Raw genomic sequence first — 20,256 nt, 5'->3', positions numbered from 1 at the left:
TCCAGTATTCTTGCCTGGAGAATCCCCACGGACAGAGGAGCCTGGCGGGCTTCTGTCCATGGGGTTGCACAGAATCAGACACAACTGAATTGACTTAGCATGCATGCATGCTCTGTAACTCAGTGTTGTCCAATACAGTAGCCTCCGGCCCACGTGGCTGCAGAGCATTCAAAATATTCCTAGAATGACTGAAGCACTAAATTTTCAATTTTCTTTAATTTTAATTAATTTTAATTGCCATCAATGACTAATGGCTACTGAACTGACCGGCTTGGCTCTAGGAATCAACAGTGTGTGTGTGTTTACAAAATGTTGAACCTCATGTGAAAGAAAGAGAAAGAAAAGGAAGAAAAAATATGGCCTACTTGGATTCCACTAGAAAACTTCTTCCCACCGTCGCTATACTATCTCCACCCAGGCAATAAGGAGATCCTAGCAATCAGGCCCAAAGAGTCATCACGAGGTTCCATTAATCACTTGGGAGCAAGGCTGCCATGCCCACACGCAGGCTGGCACAGCTCTGCACTCATGCCTCCTGATTGACAGCACTTCCAGCCATCGTGAGCAAGGCAGTGGACAAGGGGGAAAGGTATCGGAATGGCCTTGTCATTGACCAGCCCAAGCCAATCATGGGTTATTGTGTGGGGCTGTGGGTTTTACACATCAAGGATGTCCAAGATCAGGTAGGACATCCCCCACCCCTTTTAAAGTGACTTAAGTCAGGAGCTGTGAGTGGAGAGGGGTGATCCAGAGCCCACAGGAATCTCAAGCGTGTCTGCTGGTCTGCGTGGGCCTTGGAGTTGTTCCTTGAGCTGGCAAAAACAGAGGATGCTGAGTAGTTTGTTGGGGACTCCAAGCCGTGCAGATGATGCGGGCAACCTCCTGACGGACTTGAGGAAGGAAACAGGAACAGACATGGATGGGAGTGTCTGTGTGTGGGAGGGCAGATCCCTGCTGGTGGGAGGCTGGGGGCTCCAGATGAAACACCAGGAAGACAGACCCCCACCCCTGTTTACCACCCTCTCCCCTGTGTTCATTTTCCAGCTACACTTTAATTAGGAAACGGTGAAGAAATCTTGGAAAGTATAAAGAACCAGACATGAATACGTTTCTCTCCATCCGGGGTGGGGGGAGAAAACCCCAACTTGTTAATTAACCCACATTTCACTTCTGTAAAGTTCATTTTTTCCTTCTCTCTCAATGTCCACATCTGAACAGCAGTGTGTAGCATGCTACGAAATGTTTAGCTGCTGCTGTGGCTGCCGTCCTTTCGAGTCAGGAAAGAAGTGCCTTTTTCATCAAGAATTCTTTTGTTTTTCTCTGTGGCCAGCTGCTACAAAGATGCAGTCAATTTAGATTAAACAGGCTGAGGAGTGCTCTCCAACATGTCAGCCAAGCACGCTTCTCGAAATCCGGTGTTCAGCAGGTACAGCTTTAAAAAAAAAAGAAAAAGGAAAAAGAGTCAGGAAGCTGCTCCCAGACGGGTGCAGACTTGGGTTGTGAGTCTGGGAATGAGAGCCGGGGGTCCTCGGAGTGCAGACCCCGGGTTTTTCCGGATTCAGCCCGGGGAGCGGTGGGAACAGCTCGCGCCCTTTCTCTCTGCCCGTCTTCACCCTCGTCCTGCTCCTCCTCCCCTTCCCCTGCTCCCGCGAGTTTCTATCTCCATTGTTCCCTGAAGCCCGGCAGCCAGTGTGCAGCCGGGCCCAGCACAGGATCCGCAGCCAGCAACTTCCTCTGAAGCTGCGATGCATAATTACAACCAGCTGCTCCTGCTCCGGGCGGCTGGCCGGCCGGCTCTGCAAACAAGCGTCCTGATACCCGGAGTTCCCCGGGGGCCACAGGCGGCTCCTGGCAGCAGCAAATCCTCCGAAGGCAGTGCCCACGCCCTCGCAAGACAAGCGAGCAGCCCGCGTCCCTCTCGCGGCTCCAGGGGCCAGCTGCCTCCTCTCTTCTCCACTGAGTCAGAGAGGGTCTTTTCCACTGCTCAGGGGAAGGTGTCTGCTCGATCGGTCACCCGCTGCTGCCCTCACCCTACCGGCCTGGTGTCACCTCGAAGTAGGATGGTGTGGGACTGGCTGTCCAGGGGCAGCGGGGGTTTGATCCCTGGTGGGGGAACTAAGATTCCACAGGCCACATGTAGCTAAAAAATTTTTAATTTTTTAAATTTTAATATAGCAGGTGGCGTGTCCTAGGTCTGACTCAGGAAGCAGGAGCACCAGGGATCCCGGCTTTCAGTCAGCATCTCAGCTAAGGCGAACATGGAGAGACGGAGGTGGGAAATTTGCCCTGCCCTCAGCTAGCAGGAGGCAAAGAGACAATTGAGGTTGCTTTAAAAGGATACCAGTGAAAATCCAAACAAGCCTGACTTCGTCTCTGGAACTAGGGAGAGCAGCGAGTGAGCGTGTGAGAGCTGAGGAATAGCCCCGGATCCACCTCAAAGCTGTGGGTTCATTTGGGGACCTCAGTGACTTTTCAGGCTTGACTACAAGTATGATTCTGATCCAAAATTAGGCTTTGGATGTGTAACGCCAGGCTCCCTGCCCCACCCACCGCCTCTCGCTGCCCTCTGCCGTTTCTTCAGAGCCTGGCTCCCGGCCAGTACTGGCCCTTCTAGCTCCTGGGGGGAGGGCTGGCCTGGCTGTTCTGTCTTGTTCTGTTTCCAGGCGGGGTTTTAGGATGGGTGAAGGTGCGTGGGCTCTTCAGGAAGTCGAGGGGAAATTGACACGCTTGGCAAGGGCATCCAAACCTCAAATCACTCACTTCATCCAGCCAAAGGTGGAGGAGACGGTACAGGTAGGAGCATGGCGGTGCCACCCTGGGCTGCCCATGAGGCTTCTGCCCACTGTGCCTGCCAGCCTGGGCTCCCGCCAGGTCTTCAGCAGTGAGAGCCGAGCCAGGCTGGGCCTGCTGCTCTGTCATGTCCGACGGCAGCCATGGAGGTGGGGAGCAGCTGGGAGTCTGCTGTTGAACAGGAGCTGCTCATTTCACAGGGCGATTTCCCAGGGTTGCTGGCCTGGCAGGAGTGGTGCAGACGGCAGCATCTTCAAGACCGCTCGTCCTCTCTGACCTTCAGCAGCCAGACCACAGGCAGCAGCGGGGCTGTTGTGTTGGGGTTCGCCTTCGCAGCCTTCTTTGTCTCATTGTTAGTAGGACTTTGTTTGCAGAGTGGTACCAGGCAGGGAGCACTTTCTTGGAAGGAATTGTAAAGCAGCCTGGATTGGCAAAGGGCATGCAAAGAGCCAGTCACGCTTGAACGTGTGTGCACAGTGGGGTAAGTGCCTCGCCAGCTGTGGCTTTTCCATGTGTCCTCAACAGTCTGTGCTAACCTTTGCAGTTTGATTCCCCACAGGAAGAAAACAATACCACTTAAAGTGTTCTTTCGCTGTTCAACCCACACTTTCCCTTTGGATTCTTGAGCCTGGATACACTTTAGAATCACATACAAAGCAAACTCCAGCCTTCGAGAGCATCACAACTTGGCTCTTTCAGCCCGGATATGACTGATGCAGCTTGACCGGCTCCTCCACCTAGAGCAGCTGGGAAGTCCCAGGGAGTAATGTGATTTGGGGCAGGTTTTTCTTTGGTGCCTTGCGATGAGGAACAAGCTTAACAAGCAGTCATGTCTGAGTTCTCACTTTACTGCAAAACTTGCTTGAGGACTTCAGAGATTTAAAGGGCTCTGTTCCCAGAGAAGAAGCAAGAGAAGGCACCTAGAGCCCCGTTCTATCAGTCCAAGTGGAGAACAAAAGATGTACAAGAGCAGGAAGGGAAAATAGTCCTCAGAATGATCAAAGTGAGGTTGAGAGGGACAAGTGCCAGATGTTGAAGACAGGAGACTTATTTTTCTTACTCGGCCCCTAATTATCCATGTGGACTTGACAATCTACTTCTCCTGGCTTAAGTTTTCTCATCTGTAAAATAGGGGTGGTGATACCATCTCACTGCTAATCTATCGTGTGTGTGTGGTGAGAACAAGCACACTAAGAATGTGAAAAGTAGTAGAAATGCATTTTGTAGTAGTGTGTGTGTGCTAAGTCGCTTCAGTCGTGTTGGACTCTTTGCAACCCCATAGACTGTAGCCTAGCAGATTCCTCAGTCCATAGGATTCTCTGGGCAAAAATACTGGAGTGTGTTGCCATGCCCTCCTCCAGGGGATCTTCACCCAGGAATTGAACCTGTTCTTATGTCTCCTGCACTGGTAGGCAGGTTCCTTACCACTAGCACTGCCAGAAAACTAGTATAAGTATTAGCAGCCAGGGACTTTCCTGATAGTCCACTGGTTAAGACTCCACTCTCCCAATGCAGGGGGCCTGAGTTTGATCCCTGGTCAGGCAACTAAACCCTGCATACCACAACTATCACCCATCACAGTCAAATATATATAAATAAATAAAGTTTAAAAGTAACAGATTATCTGAACACTGGGAAAAATACTGATAGTATCCGACAGGTATACTGGAATTTATGTAAAAAAGAAAATAAACTCAAAAGCTCACAGAAAATTAAAAACATTAGATCTTAGCAGCCACATGCATTATGCTTAGGCTTATTTGTTTATTATTTAAATGAATATTTAGGTGCTGCCATTGCAGTGGGTTTCATGGGACAACATTCACTGATAAATAAAGAAATACAAATACTTTTTCAGGTACAAAAACCTCTTTCAATTAAAAAAATACACGGGGTCTGTAACTTTTTGCCCATCGGATGAAGTTTTATTTGACCACGTAAAGAGAAGCAGTCTCTCAGGCCCTTTCGACCATCTCTCAGTACTTTACAAAGATGTTCCTGACACTCTGAGAGCCAGGTATCATGTGTCACTCTTTCCACGAACAGATGGAGAAACTGAAGCATGAAGAGGTAAAGGGAGGTCACCGAGGGAGCAGGTGAGGCTCTGGCTTCTGGTCTCTTTCTCTGAGCCCTGCTCCACTTTGTCTCTCTCATAAACAGCCATTGATAACTTCATCTCCAGGCCAAACACTGCCAACCAGGACCTGCAGTGTGCAAAGGGTATCTCCAGCGTCCTGAGCAAATCCAAGGGCTGAGCAGAAAGGGAAGAGAGACAAGTGTTACCACTGGAGGCAGACAGACCACTCAGAGTGATGCCCCTAGAACAGGGAAGTGATGGGTGGAAAGCTCCACATGATTGGTCCGTTTGTACTAACCAAGATTGTATAAACCTAATGGCAAGACCTCCTAAACATTTATTTAACCACCTATTTTTGACACTATACTTAGACATTTTTCTTCCTTGGTATCAGAACTGTGCAGGGAAATAGACTGATGACAAAATAATTGAAATTTCATGTGAATGTTCATATGTTGTGATAATGCATGTCATTATGTATAAGTCAACCAAATGTTTGACTGAATATTTCTACTTAAGCTTTAAGGTTGTGACCCATTTTCCATTTGCATACTGTGTACTCAAATACATACCATATCTCTTTAGGTTTTCTGCCTGGCTCCCCCACTCACTAGCGTTGTGACCTTAGGCAAAAGCTCTGAGCCTCAAATTTCTCCTCTGTAAATGGGTAATCAGGCCTATCTCTGATTTTTTTTTTTTTTTTTTTTTTGCTAATACTAACTGATTTCATGTTAGTAAAGATATTGAACACAAGCCCTGGTACAGAAAGAGTGCTTAGTAAATGATATTTCCTTCCTCCCTGTCTTCTAATCTCTTCCTGATGTCTATTGCATACATACAATTCAGAAAGGCAGCTCAGAGGTATATAATTATCCTTGCCAAATATATGAGAAAACTCTGTCTCAGAGAAGTTAAGTAATGTGCTCAGAGTCACACAGAAAATTGGCACAAAACTGGAAGCTTGCCACTAGTCCTGTGATTCCCCAGATCTGAGATCTTTCCAGAAACTTCCATCCATGGCGACCATTGCCTCTACCCAACAGAACCCCTTCATTTGTCATCTACCCCAAATAAAATTCTATTCTCAGGGGGTAACTCCTTGGTGCCCCTTCCCGGGTCTCCCCTGCACTGCAGCCTCAGCTTCAATCCCATCCTGTCCCTCAGGAGTTTCCCTCTGCCTCCACCTGGGGTTGGATATTCAGGGACTCACCCATGCGGCATATAAGTCAGAATGAATTGGGAGGGAATGTTCTTTTAAATGAAAGAAGTTGCATTAGTTACTACCACACACATTATGTTGTTAAATATCTACAGCATGATAAAATCATTCCAAATGTCACCAATCCCTGGGGGACTTATTAATAATTAAGCATTTTTAGTTCACTTAGGAATGCAGATTCCATTTAACAGGAAAATACACACTAAATCTGTCCATTATACTGCAGCTTTCAACAGAATGTGTTCGAGATCTCAGCTGGGTTTCCCCAGGACAGATGACAAAGTTAATGCAGGTCTTTCCTAAAGCAGCACCCTGAATTTGTGTTTATTAGGAGTGTTTATTAGAGTGACTAATAGTGGAAGGAAGACAACTTGACAAGGGTTAGGGAGAGCCGAGAGGAGCCTAGAGGAGACTGGATGATCCTGAAGAATGTAGGGCAGACAGAGACCCAGGGTGTGAGGTACAGTAAATTATTCGTCCCCGCAGTGATTTTTAAGGTTTTCAAAGGCTAAAATAGGGAAAGAAGGCCTTGTTCTATGTTTCACTTAATGAGAAGGCTGCTTACATTTTTATTTAGCTAACTCCAAAAAGATATATGGCCCTGGACATACACACACACACACACACACACACACACACACACACACACACAGACACTCACACTGTTCTTTTAAAAGCAGTTTTCTTTATTTGCTTTGTTTTGTTCAAAATGATATCTGATGCTCTTTTCTTCATCTCTATTTCCTGGGCAAAGTCAGAATACTGAATATTTTGAAAGAAAGAAAGGGATGCCAGCAGACAGATTGCCAATCTCCTCCGTGTCTTTCAGACACGTACTGTTTTCTTCTAGGCCCACGGAAGAAGATTCCTTTTGAAGATGATCAAGGAGACAAAGGGACAGAGAGGTGAGCCCTGGGGAAATCCATGGTCTGTGGTCCTGTTATTTAACTTCTCTCTCTCTAGGCCCCCTCTCCTACCAGTAGAAGTTTTCATGATCTCAAAATCCCTTCTAGCCATGAGGTACCAGAAATTTAGGCTTGAAGCAGGGAGAAGGTTTCTTCTCAATGGTGGCTGAAGAATTTTGCAAGCTTTTAGCAGAAAATGACTGTGGATAAATTCTTCCACTTCCCTGTTTCCTGAACTGAAACTCTATGCAAATCAGGCCACTTCTTTCCTCCCTCACTTAAAGCACCTGCCAACCTCATAAAAGAGCCATAAATTTGGTCACAAGGGTCCCAACAAAGGAAAAGGATCCTCTCCTAACAAGGGAGGTCAGTGGGACAGGCTATCACCAGGAAGCAGAAACTGCAGGGAAGACTGTTCTGGTGTCCCCTGTAATCAGCCTGGATGCAGAGGAGTCTGCAAAGCTGCCAAGCAGCAGGACTTAACGTGGAAAGCGGACTTGGTTGGCTTTATAGTCTCTTCGCTTTCATCCTGATGTTATTAGAGGTCAAGGTCCAGCTAGTACTGCCTCCAGGGGACTTCTGGTCTGAGAAAGTTGTTTGTGTGTGTGGAGGAATCACTCTGAGTGGCTCTAAAACCAGTACTTCCTGTTGTTAGACACAGGGTCCAAGTGGCAAGTGGACCGGTGGGGCAGAGATTCCCACCCTCCTCTCAGGAAAGAATCGACATGGCTAGAGAGGAATGTGAGAAGAGATGGGGGGAGGGGAGAGCAATGAAAGCTATTTATCTCCAGCAGCCTTGGGAGAGGGGTAGAGGAGGAGGGGCCGAGTTTCAAAACAACTTGCGGACTTAAGAGACTATAAGAATGGTGGAGGCAAGATGATTTAAAGTCAGATAGATTAATAATAAACTTGATTATCCTGAATGGTTTTCTTTAGCCACTGGTTTTCCTATTCTGAACTTCAGTGTTTTTTCTTGCTAATAACTAGCTGGTCCCAGATGACCACTGTGTGTATTCTATATTTCGCCATTTTTAGAAGCAGGGGGTGAGGTTTCTCACTTTCCCTTCATACACAGACACACACACACACACACACACACCCCATCATCCTGCTCTGAAATGAGTTCTCTCTTTTTTGGCCACATTGCTTTGGTCACACCTCCAGGCATGTTGAACTTCCCTGACCAGGGATGGAACCCATGCCCCGCTGTATTGGAAGTACATAATCTTAACCACTGGATGACCAGGGAAGTCCAACCACCACGAGCCTGATACTCTGAGGAATTACTGTGCTCTGTCTCTTAAAAAAAAAAATCTAGAAAATTCTTTGGGAACTGTCAAGGCTAGTCAGTCAGAATTATGCTTATAACCAAGTGGGATCCTATTACCTATGGTTCACAAGTAGTTGCTTCAGATAGACACTGAGAAATCATATCCAACAGGGCATGGCCTTGATCTTCAGCAGATTAAAAATTATGTTTCTGTGTGTGTGTGTGTGTGGTGGGGGAGGGGGTTGTTTTCTTCTTTAGCTGCTGTTATTTCTTATACTTTGGGCTCCTGGGAAAGAAAAGCATCTTGGAGATTTCTGGGCACTAACCGTGATCATAGATTTTCCATCCTTGTGGGAGTAGAGTCCAACCAGTTGACTGCACAGATGATTAAACTGTGGACCAGAGAAGTAAACCAGGATAAGTGTGGCCAGCCAGCTGGTTAACCACAGAGCCAGAGAAGGAACCTGGGCTTCCAGGCTCCCTGTTCTGCGCTCTTTCTACTCAGGCGGAGTCTAGGAGATCTGTTGTGCAGAGCTTCCTTTCCTCTTTGTACTCAGCCGGTTACTCAGCCGGAGACAAGAAATCACATTATGGGTGTATGTACCCAAAGTCCTTATCAGTCAAACATTCCCCAGTACTTCACTTTTACGCCCACGGTTGGAAGGCCATATATCTGCATAAGGATATAGCAGGAACACAGACAGGCACACAACAACTGTTCTTTTTTACAACCTTTTTCTTCGCTCCAAGGTTAATTTCTCTTTGTCCTCAATTTCCTTTTTACCCCTGTCTATTCACTTATATTAGTTCATAGGCTAACACTTAAATATACCTCCTTTAAATCTGGGAGACACTAAACGCAGCTAACTACAATCCATAGCCCCAAAAAAGTAATCTAAGTTTGTGTGCTATTTCTTACTTTTGCCCGTGGTGATCATGTGATGGGTGGGAGCTTTGAAGTCATGCCAGTATCAACTCTCCTTCTGAATATGAGCTTAAGTGACTTGCCCAAGAATAGCAGGCAGAGTTGGAATGGGACGGTCCCCACAGACCCACTGACTGTTCTTTTTTCTATGATGCCACACCACCAACCTGCCGACGTTAGGTTTCATATCCTTGTCCAACCCTGGGAGAGACAGATCCTAATGGAAGCAAGACGGACGTGACATGAACCCGGACAGAATATGGGAAGACAAAATGAGGACTGAGCAGCCCAGCCTGTGCTGCTCAATACACTAGTCACCAGCCTTGCGTGGAATGTTAATGCAAATTAATTACAATGAAATGAAATTAGAAGTTTAGTTCTTTACGTCTTCGCCTTTCAAACATTCAATAGCCACAAGTGGCTTGTGGCTGCGACATTGAGCATACTGGGATATGGAGCATTGCTCTCATCACGGAAACCTCTATGGCACAGCTCTGCTTGGCCAGACGCTAGGCCATCAGGGTTTAATAGGAGTAACTATAATTTACTGAGCCCCAACAGTATAGAGGGGCTTCCCTGGTGGCTCAGGTGGTAAAGAATCCACCTGCAATGCAGGAGACCTGGGCTTGATCCCTGCATTGGAAAGATCCCCTGGAGAAGGGAATGGCAAACCACTCTGGTATTCTTGCCTGGAGAATCCCTTGGACAGAGGAGCATGGCAGGCTATAGCCCATAGGGTTGCAAAGAGTCAGACATGACTGAGTGACTAAGAACACACGCAGCACACACAGCAGTGTACAGACCTTATTGTTGGTGTTTTATGACTATTTTCATTCATCTTCATATAACCTATGAATTAGTATTATTTGCATTTGACAGAGGAAGGAACTGATACTAAAATTTTTAATAATTTGACCTTTAGGTTTACTCGTAAATGGCAGAAACATGAACACAGACTTGTTAATAACAGACTATAAAGTGAGCTCTAGTTTCCTGGGAGGAGCCATAGAGACTGATAATAAAACTAACATTTACTAATCACAGACTATATGCCAGGCACTGTTCTAACAGTTAACATATACAATTTCATTGAATCCTCTATAAGGTAGGCATGCTCATTATTCCCATAAAGAAATGAATTTAGAGAGGTTAAAAAAACTGCCCTAATGGCAAGCAGCTAGTAAATGATGAACAGGGAATTTAAACTCAAGTAGTCTGAGTCGAGAAGCTGGATGCCGAATCACTACACCACACTGATAAGCAAGTGGCTGCTGCTTCTGCGTTATATAGAAGGCGAGGGCCAACCTGCAGCTTACAAGACCAGGCCTGGTTCACAGGGCTGGTGGCTCTTTCCAGATGGGCTAGCTGATGAAGCCAGCTGTCATCTGCCTCTGCTCAGAAGGCTTGGCTCCCTTTCTTACTTCTGGCCGGCAGGCTTCTATGCCAAGCTGCCACGGCTAGAAGCCATCATAAAGGTCATGCTCAAGCAAGTCTTGAAAACAGTCCTTTGTCCTACTCCTTGGAGGTGTCCCACCTCAGCTCAGTATGGGGCAATTTCAAGAACATCCTGTTGACATTCCTGTTTGACATTTGGTTGGCCCAACTGACATCCTTTCAGTTCTGTCATACTGGCTGAACTCCAGGCATGGTGGTAAATCTGCCTTACCCTTTAAATTAAAGTTCTACCAGACCATCTCGATGATCCTCAGGGTTCAGGACATCAACCCTGAATACTCACTAGAAGGACAAATGCTGAAGCTGAAGCTCCAATACTTTGACCACCTGATGTAAAGAGCCAACTCACTAGAAAAGACCCTGATGCAGGGAAAGATTGAAGGCAAGAGGAGAAGGGGACGACAGAGAATGAGATGCTTGGATGCATCACTGACTCCATGGACATGAGTTTGACCAAACTCTGGGATATGAAGAAGGACAAGGAAGCCTGGCATGCTTAGGTCCATGGGGTCACAAAGAGTCAGACACGACTTAGCAGCTGAACAACAGATGATCCTCATGAGCTGACTCAAGAAGTTGGCTGTGATATTTATGGTACTGGTCTGTAGATTTTTATTTACTTTGGTCTAGAACCAGGAGTATGTTTTTGTACATATGAGTATAAGTACATACTCCATCTACCAGCCTCATTAAGATATCCTGATTGATTTTTGCTTAATTTTCTATTGCCTTGATACTTTCAGAGCATTACCTCTGAGAAGAAAAATTCAATGGAGGGTGTTTCTTTTGTATTTCAGAGGTGAACTTCCTTTGGCTACTAACGGGATTCTCATTGCATGGGTTAGCATGCAATCGTGGTCAACTTTTTGACTTCTCACACCCTTATCAGTATTATAACTTGCAAGATGGTCCAAAGTCTTTTGGAGGCTGTTTCAAGTAGGGTGGCTTCAGTCGCTCAGCTGTGTCCAACTCTTTGAGACCCCATGCACTGTAGCTGGCCAGGCTCCTCTGTCCATGGACTTTCCCAGGCAAGAATATTGGAGTGAGTTGCTATTTCCTACTGCAGTGGATCTTCCCTACCCAGGGATGGAACCCGTGTCTCTTGTGTCTCCTGCATTGGCAGGCAGGTTCTTTAGCAATAGAGCCACCTGGGAAGCCCCAGTGTGGCTTAGCAGTCACCAGATGCTGTGCTGTGCTTAGTCGCTCAGCCGTGTCTGACTCTTTTCAACCCCATGGATTGTAGCCTGCCAGGCTCCTCTGTCCATGGGATTCTCCAGGCAAAAATACTGGAGTGGGTTGCCATGACATCCTGCAGGGGATCTTCCCAACCCAGGGGTCAAACCCAGGTCTCTCGCATTGCAGGTGGATTCTTTACCATCTGTGCCACCAGGGAAACCCAAGAATACTGGAGTGGGTAGCTGATCCCTTCTCCAGGGGAACTTCCTGACCCAGAAATTGATCCAGGGTCTCTTGCATTGCAGGCAGATTCTTTACCAACTGAACTACCAGGGGAGCCCAGTCACCATATAACAGCTCATAAATGGCTTTAACAGAGAATGGCCTGTGGGTTGTGAAGTTGAAAGTGCCTCCCTGAGACCTTGAAACGTAGGTTTCTTAATGTACTTTGGAACAAATAAATTCTCAAGCCAGTTTCACACTGTCAGTGGTGTGAAGTGGCTGTGGGGAATACCAGTATATAAATGGTGGAATCTTCAGGGAATCCCACTGAGATTTTTTAGTCAAGTCAATAACAGATCTTGTGTAAGTCAACTCTTACTATCAAAGACTTTTGTAAAATTGGTGGATACATTGCACTTCCTCTATGTGATATGCCACAAATACCACAGGAAAGTCACTCCCACCTCACGCTGAAGCCCAAACACACAGTTGTCTTTCAAGAGTACAGCTGACCTTATTGTGCAACCACTGGTTTGCAAGGATATTGACATGAATTGTGCTGCAGTAGAAAACTGTTGGAAGTTTGTGAGAGCTGTCTTAACATTCTCATAGATTTTTCTTCTCCAAAAGGGTAATGAACCTAGAGTCCTGCTGTGTGTTCTTGGCACTCTACATAACAGATAGGTAAATCTAAGTAACTTCTTCTAGTTCTCTCTTTTCGTTCCCCTAACCTAAGATTAGCCTCCAACATGATACCCTTTGTGCTCTCAGGGTCCTGGGCTATCTCCCTGGCTGCACTGGGCCTTCATTTACTGCATGCAGGATCTAGTTCCCTGACCAGGGATTGCACCCTGGCCCCCTGGCACTGGAAACACGGAGTCAACCCTTGGACCCCCAGGGAAGTCCCACTTCTTCTGTTTCAACCTAAAATTTTCCTCCAGTGCAGACCCATGATCATAATTCATGACTCTAGCTTCTTGGAGCCGGAATCCAGGGAACAAATTCATATTTTTAACCTAATCTGGGATGGATGCTTCCTTCTCGTGGGGACACTCAAGCACAGGACGACTGGCTATTGAGAGTATTGTGAAGGGGGTTTAAGAATTGGTCTGGTGGCCACAGTAAATTACCCAGTCAAACCCAGACAGGTTAAGATTTAGCATGTTCTCTAATCTATGAAGTTCTGTATTCACAATGTTCTACTCTTTGAACACATCACACTTTCTTCTTCTTAGGGTCATTGCCCACCTGGTATTTTTTCCCTGGAATGTCAACACATGGCTGTTGACACAAAGCTGACCATTTTCTTTTTTTTTATTGTTAACATGTTGATTTAAATACTTTCTTCTTAGGCCATTTCTAATACCTCTATCAGCCAAAGATGGAGAAGCTCTATACAGTCAGCAAAAATAAGACCGGGAGCAGACTGTGGCTCAGACCATGAGCTCCTTATTGCCAAATTCAGACTTAAATTGAAGAAAGTAGGGAAAACCACTAGACCACTCAGGTATGACCTAAATCAAATCCCTTATGATTATACAGTGGAAGTGAGAAATAGATTTAAGGGACTAGATCTGATAGATAGAGTGCCTGATGAACTATGGACTGAAGTTCATGACATTGTACAGGAGACAGGGATTAAGACCATACCCATGGAAAAGAAATGCAAAAAAGCAAAATGGCTGTCTGAGGAGGCCTTACAAATAGCTGTGAAAAGAAGAGACATGAAAAGCAAAGGAGAAAAGGAAAGATAAAAGCATCCGAATGCAGAGTTCCAAAGAATAGCAAGAAGAGATAAGAAAGCCTTCCTCAGAGATCAATGCAAAGAAACAGAGGAAAACAACAGAATGGGAAAGACTAGAGATCTCTTCAAGAAAATTAGAGATACCAAGGGAACATTTCATGCAAAGATGGGCTCGATAAAGGACAGAAATGGTATGGACCTAACAGAAGCAGAAGATATTAAGAAGAGGTGGCAAGAATACACAGAAGAACTATACAAAAAAGATCTTCACGACCAAGATAATCACGATGGTGTGATCACTCACCTAGAGCCAGACAGCCTGGAATGTGAAGTCAAGTGGGCCTTAGAAAGCATCCCTATGAACAAAGCTAGTGGAGGTGATGGAACTCCAGTGGAGCTATTTCAAATCCTAAAAGATGATGCTGTGAAAGTGCTACACTCAATATGCCATCAAATCTGGAAAACTCAGCAGTGGTCACAGGACTGGAAAAGGTCCGTTTTCATTCCAATCCCAAAGAAAGGCAATACCAAAGAATGCTCAAACTACCACACAATTGGACTCATCTCACATGCTAGTAAAGAAATGCTCAAAATTCTCCAAGCCAGCCTTCAGCACTACGTGAACCATGAACTTCCAGATGTTCAAGTTGGTTTTAGAAAAGGCAGAGGAACCAGAGATCAATTTGCCAACATCCACTGGATCATGGAAAAAGCAAGAGAGTTCCAGAAAAACATCTATTTCTGCTTTCTTGACTATGCCAAAGCCTTTGACTGTGTGGATCACAATAAACTGTGGAAAATTCTGAAAGAAATGGGAATACCAGACCACCTGACCTGCCTCTTGAGAAACCTATGTGCAGATCAGGAAGCAACAGTTAGAACTGGACATGGAACAACAGACTGGTTCCAAATAGGAAAAGGAGTATCTCAAGGCTGTATATTGTCACTCTGCTTATTTAACTTCTATGCAGAGTACATCATGAGAAACACTGGGCTGGAAGAAGCACAAGCTGGAATCAAGATTGCTGGGAGAAATATCAATAACCTCAGATATGCAGATGACACCACCCTTATGGCAGAAAGGGAAGAGGAACTAAAAAGCCTCTTGATGAAAGTGAAAGAGGAGAGTGAAAAAGTTGGCTTAAAGCTCAACATTCAGAAAACGAAGATCATGGCATCTGGTCCCATGACTTCATGGCAAATAGATGGGGACACAGTGGAAACAGTGTCAGACTTTATTTGAGGGGGCTCCAAAATCACTGCAGATGGTGACTGCAGCCATGAAATTAAAAGACGCTTACTCCTTGGAAGGAAAGTTATGACCAACCTAGATAGCATATTCAAAAGCAGAGACATTACTTTGCCAACAAAGGTCCGTCTACTCAAGGCTATGGTTTTTCCGGTAGTCACGTATGGATGTGAAAGTTGGACTGTGAAGAAAGCTGAGTGCCGAAGATTTGATGCTTTTGAACTATGGCGTTGGAGAAGACTCTTGAGAGTCCCTTGGACTGCAAGGAGATCCAACCAGTCCATTCTAAAGGAGATCAGTCCTGGGTGTTCTTTGGAAGGAATGATGCTAAAGCTGAAACTCCAGTACTTTGGTCACCTCATGCGAAGAGTTGACTCATTGGAAAAGACTCTGATGCTGGGAAGGATTGGGGGCAGGAGGAGAAGGGGACAACAGAGGATGAGATGGCTGGATGGCATCACCTACTCGATGGACGTGAGTCTGAGTGAACTCTGGGAGTTGGTGATGGACAGGGAGGCCTGGCGTGTTGCAATTCATGGGGTAGCAAAGAGTTGGACACAACTGAGCGACTGAACTGAACTAAAAACCTCTATCTAGGGAGGTAGACTATGTTATTTTTATTTCTGAATCCACTTAATTTTCTACCTAAATGTATGCAGCATGTTGGCCTATCTACGGTTGTTTGTGGGTTGGTTGTCTGTAAACTGTAAGGGGGAATACATTTCTGGTTTATTCATTAATGTTATATCTGTACACAGCATATTACAGGCATTTATATAACTGTCGAATGAATGAATGAATACGAAAAGCAGATTAAAGTCATTTACAGAATCTAAGCTGCAGAACTTTTGAGCTGGAAGACATGTTCAGAGACTATCTATGCCATTGTTTACCAGTGAAGTATAAATATCTTCAATTTCTTGTTTTCTGCAAGGTTGATGCTATGAAAATTCCCAAGCACTCTATAGCTATCTTTGATTGGGTTGCACACTGGAACTTGTGTCCTCTACCATCAGAAATACAGCAAAAGAAAAAACAAGGTTTTCTGTTTTGCTTGGTTGTTAAACAATATCCTGGGCTTGCATACATCTGGATAGTCTATTAGTTTCTTTACAGATGGTTTGGAATCACCTGATCATCCTTCAGCGTCTTTCGTGTCTCCAGCTAGTCTGAATGCAGTGGCTGTATCCTTGAGGTCTTTCTCTGGCCCCGTGGGTGGACAGTGACCCTGCTGCTCTGACTCGTGGTGTCCATGGCAAACTCTCCAGGTGGGGGCTGGTCACACTAAGTTTAATAGGACCAAAGGCACCAATGACCAGATGCATTAGGAAGAGAGAGGCAGGGAAGCAGGGTCCTGAAAATAGAAATCACATCAAAAAATAGATGACGAGTTGATAATGCCTTGAGGCCTTTGTTCAGGAACACTCTGGTACTATAAAGGGAAAGACGACAGTGCCATATTCTTCTGTGGAGTGCGCGTCGGTTTTTCTTCAAAAGTTCTTCCCAAAGAAGGCCTTGTGGGTTGTGGCTAACTCCATTTTCCCTTTTTATCTAGATTTGTGTTTCAACGCAAAATGTTATTCTTCTGCCAAGGATTGCTGTATCATCACATTAACAATAAGATAAACAAACTTGACAAAAATTCACTGAGAACAATAAGCGGTGGTAATTGCATATTCTTGTCCTAGGTATTTCCTTTTTGTTCTCAATTAAAAAGCAGTCCCAGCAGTTGTGTATGCTGTATCATTTGTTCACCTTAAATAAATACTTTTGAATCTAAAAATATAAGCAGAAATAAAACTTTCTGAAAAAAATAAAAAAGCTGATACTCAGAATCACATCAAAAATGAGAAATGGATTTTTAGGGGATCAGGATGGTTTTCAAGCCACTGAGGTTTCCTGACAAGCCAGCTCTGTTTACAGTTCTAGATCCATGAGGGTCTCAGCCCTAGACATATAGCTGCACGGTGCAGACGCCCAGGAGAATATTTGAGGTCTGCTTAGACTTCACAGAACTATGAGTTAACTACACTCACTGGCAGATATTGCAGGAAAGAACAGGATTTGAATTAGCATTCGGTCAGTTCACAGCTATGACCTACTAGTGCATTTTAATTCACTCTGCTTGAATTCAGCACACGATTCTCAACTGTGACTAGCAGTGCACACATCTGAGACCCCTACTAGAGGTGGTGCACAAGCGTGAATTTGCCACGTTTAGGGGCACGGGCTCAGCCATACACTTCTCTCTCCAGATTACCAATGGAAATGACCAGGGAAACTTCAGAAGAAGCAAAGTGGCCGACCACTTTAGCTTCCACACCTGATCCACGAAGCAGCTGGGCTCTGAGCCCTTCAGGACAGGGTAACCTGTCTCCTCCCACCTGACCTATGGGCTTTTAAGCAGCCGGCTCTAGCATGGAGAGAGAAAGCTCTCACACGGCCTCCTTTGCTGTGCTCACACTTCCCACACGACATGCTGAAACCAGCGTGTCAGGACAGACACACTCATAATAAAACCAGAAAGCAGTGACAGTGCTGGCAATTTTACACCTGGGCCGTGTGCCAGAACTGGCTCCGGGGAGGAGGTGCGTGGACGGGAGGAATGCCCTGCTCGCAACCCTTTGCAAAAACAAAAGTTAGGGCTGTATTAACTGAGGGCTGCTGGCAGACTCTGGCTTAAGGGTTTTTTTTTTTCCCCCAGAACCTTTGGAGATGGGGCCTCAACTAAGATCAACAAGGGGGCTTTTAGACCCCAGACATGTATACAGACTCAGCAGAGCCGGCCAGGTGAAGGGGCCAGGACCCCCATCCCCAGCCCTGCTTTGGCCCATGGAAGCCCCGTCTTTTCAGTGTTGCTAAATTAGTCATCTATGCAGCCTCTGTACACCTAAAACCGTCTGAGTTTTTTAAAAATCTGACGGCATTTCTGTGTCTACAGTTCATGGGGTCACAAAGAGTCAGACAAGACTGAAAAGACAGCATGCACGCATTTCTGAGTCAGGAATTCGTGGATGGCTTAAGGGTGTGTTTTGGGTTCAGGGTCTCTCATGACGTTAAGATATCAGCCTGGGCTACAGTCACCTAAAGTTCTGACAGGGGTAAGAGGACCCATTTCATCCAAGATGCTCACTCACATCATTTTCCCTGGGAAGTCAGTGCTGGCTGACAGCAGAAGGCCTCAGTTCCTTGATGCGTGGACCATATCCACTCACATCGTTGCTTGAGTGTTCTCATGACACCGGCTTCCCCCACAGTGAGTGATACAGGAGACAGCAAAATGGAAGTCACAATGTCTCTTATGTTCTGGCCTTGGAAGTCACACACACTTGGTTACACAAGTCACCCTGCTTAACAGGGAGGGAACTACACCAGGACATGAATATTGGGAGGCAGGGGTCCTTGGGGGCCGTCTTGGAGGCTGGCTACCTTGGCTGCCTCGTGGCTCTACTGCTGCCCACGGGAAATGATCTTCTCTCAAGAGCTATACAAACACCAGGGCTGGGACTTCCCTCACAGTCCAGTGGCTAAGATTCTGTGCTCCCAATGCAGGGGGTCCAGGTTCAGGTCCCGGTCAGGGAACTAGACCCAACATGCTGCAACCAAGACTTGGTACAGACACAAAAAAAGACAAAACAAAACAAATACCTGAGCTCTTCCCAAGAGCCATACAAATCTGACGCTCATGGTAATGTCCAAGTGTCTTTCTAGAAAAGAGCCAACGTTCTTGACCTGTCTGCCTCAAGTAGGGGGTGGTTCAGTGTCCAGCCCCAGCCACCACATCTCGGCTGTGTAGCAGCAAGCACATTTGTGACAAATGCTGAGAGTAACCTAGTCACTCACTATCCAGGCGCACACCATGGCTTAGATGCAGCGTGAAAGCAAGGCCCACCCCCAGAGAAACTTCTAGATGGAGTATTGCTCTAAAATGAGCCTCTGGTGGCCTCAAAGACTGAATAAGCCTATCTAAGTGTCTGAGTTATACCTGTGAGGCTCTGGGGAAAGTGTGCCCTCACTGTATTTCTGCTCTCTTCCTGGAGGGCAAATAAAGCTTGCTGACTCAGGAGGGAGACAAGACACTCAACGGTAGTAGTTCTGGGGGTTCAACTTTGGTGGCTGTCTGCAGAAACTCCAGTGATCTGCAAGATAATCTGACCTAATTTCAACTGTAAACTTAAAAACTGACTGAACAGATAGTACATACCTGGCTGTTTAGAAACATTATCTCCTTTAATCTTCAGAGGAACCCTTAGGTAAGAATCATGACCACCATTTCATAAACCTGCAAACTGAAGATCAGGGAGGTTAAATGACACACCCAATGTCCCAGCTAGGAGACGTGGGCTCAGAATTTTCCAGTCTGAGTGTGTCTGACCCTAGAGCCCATGTTATACACTCTCTGAGACCTTTCCAACTGAGAAGAGAACATATACCCAGGAAAGAGGGAGGAGAGGACAGGGTCCCCACACTGCCACGGCCCAGCATCAGGGGCAGGAAGACGGATAGAGGCAGAGGGCCGAAGAAGGACAAACTAATGGCATTTGCTGTTGGGAGTGACCAGTCTGTGGATGTTCTTCAGCTCATCTCTTGGCCCGCTTCTCCTCAGTCTAGGAGACAGAGACGCCAGATGGGTCTCAGGGGGCAGCAAACTGGGCATCTTCCTCCAGCTCCAAGGAGAGTCGGGTTGTTAATAGTAAGTTACTCTAGGCTGGCCTCCTGCTAAGTTAAGCATCACTTTTAAAAAATCCTCACATCATTATTGTAAGGTAAGCATTACTGCCGCTTTTAATAGTTGGGGAGAAGGAAGATTGGGGAGTTTAGGGACATCCCCAAGATCAAAAGACCCCAGGTGTCAAAGCTCACATTTCAACCCAGGCATCTGACTTTAGGCCCATCAAGCATGTAACACCATGTTCTACTAGACAGAGGTTGAGGGTCGTGGACGACCGCGTGGCCCTTTCAGGGCGGGGTGACAGTGCCAGCCCGCGACCAGGGAGGGGCAGGGTCGCCAGTCCTCCTGAGGGACGCATGCGGATGGCGCCAGCCGTGCTCAGGCAGCCACATGGGAGCCTGCTCCTCCGGGACCCACCCGACCCTGTTGCTTGGGGGCCGGGCCCGCAGCGGTCCTGGCCTTGGCCTTGCCCGAGTCGGAAGGCAGCCTCATGCTCGGCTGGACAGCAACTGGGGTGCTCTGGATGGGTGAGCTAGAGAGGGAGGTATCCAG

The 20,256-nt window shown here is 46.3% G+C and overlaps 1 long non-coding RNA gene across 2 annotated transcripts; it reads left to right on the top strand.

The window, feature by feature from the left end:
• The first annotated feature begins 1,699 nt into the window (after positions 1-1,699).
• Positions 1,700-13,770, top strand: LOC138422404 (uncharacterized). 2 transcript variants are annotated; one of them, XR_011249861.1, is made up of 5 exons: positions 1,700-2,055; positions 2,176-2,272; positions 3,165-3,271; positions 6,937-6,991; positions 13,392-13,770. It is a non-coding gene; the product is annotated as an uncharacterized lncRNA (long non-coding RNA). The 2 variants fall into 2 exon arrangements; XR_011249860.1 differs by lacking the exons at positions 1,700-2,055; positions 2,176-2,272; positions 13,392-13,770 and adding an exon at positions 9,367-9,450 and having other exon boundaries at positions 3,197-3,271.
• The last annotated feature ends 6,486 nt before the right edge of the window (positions 13,771-20,256 follow it).

The sequence above is a fragment of the Ovis canadensis genome, chromosome 17 (assembly GCF_042477335.2).
Source record: "Ovis canadensis isolate MfBH-ARS-UI-01 breed Bighorn chromosome 17, ARS-UI_OviCan_v2, whole genome shotgun sequence".
Taxonomy (NCBI): Eukaryota; Metazoa; Chordata; class Mammalia; order Artiodactyla; family Bovidae; genus Ovis; species Ovis canadensis.
Note: the sequence above shows the minus strand (reverse complement) of the source record. Positions and strands in the feature narration are given on the sequence as shown.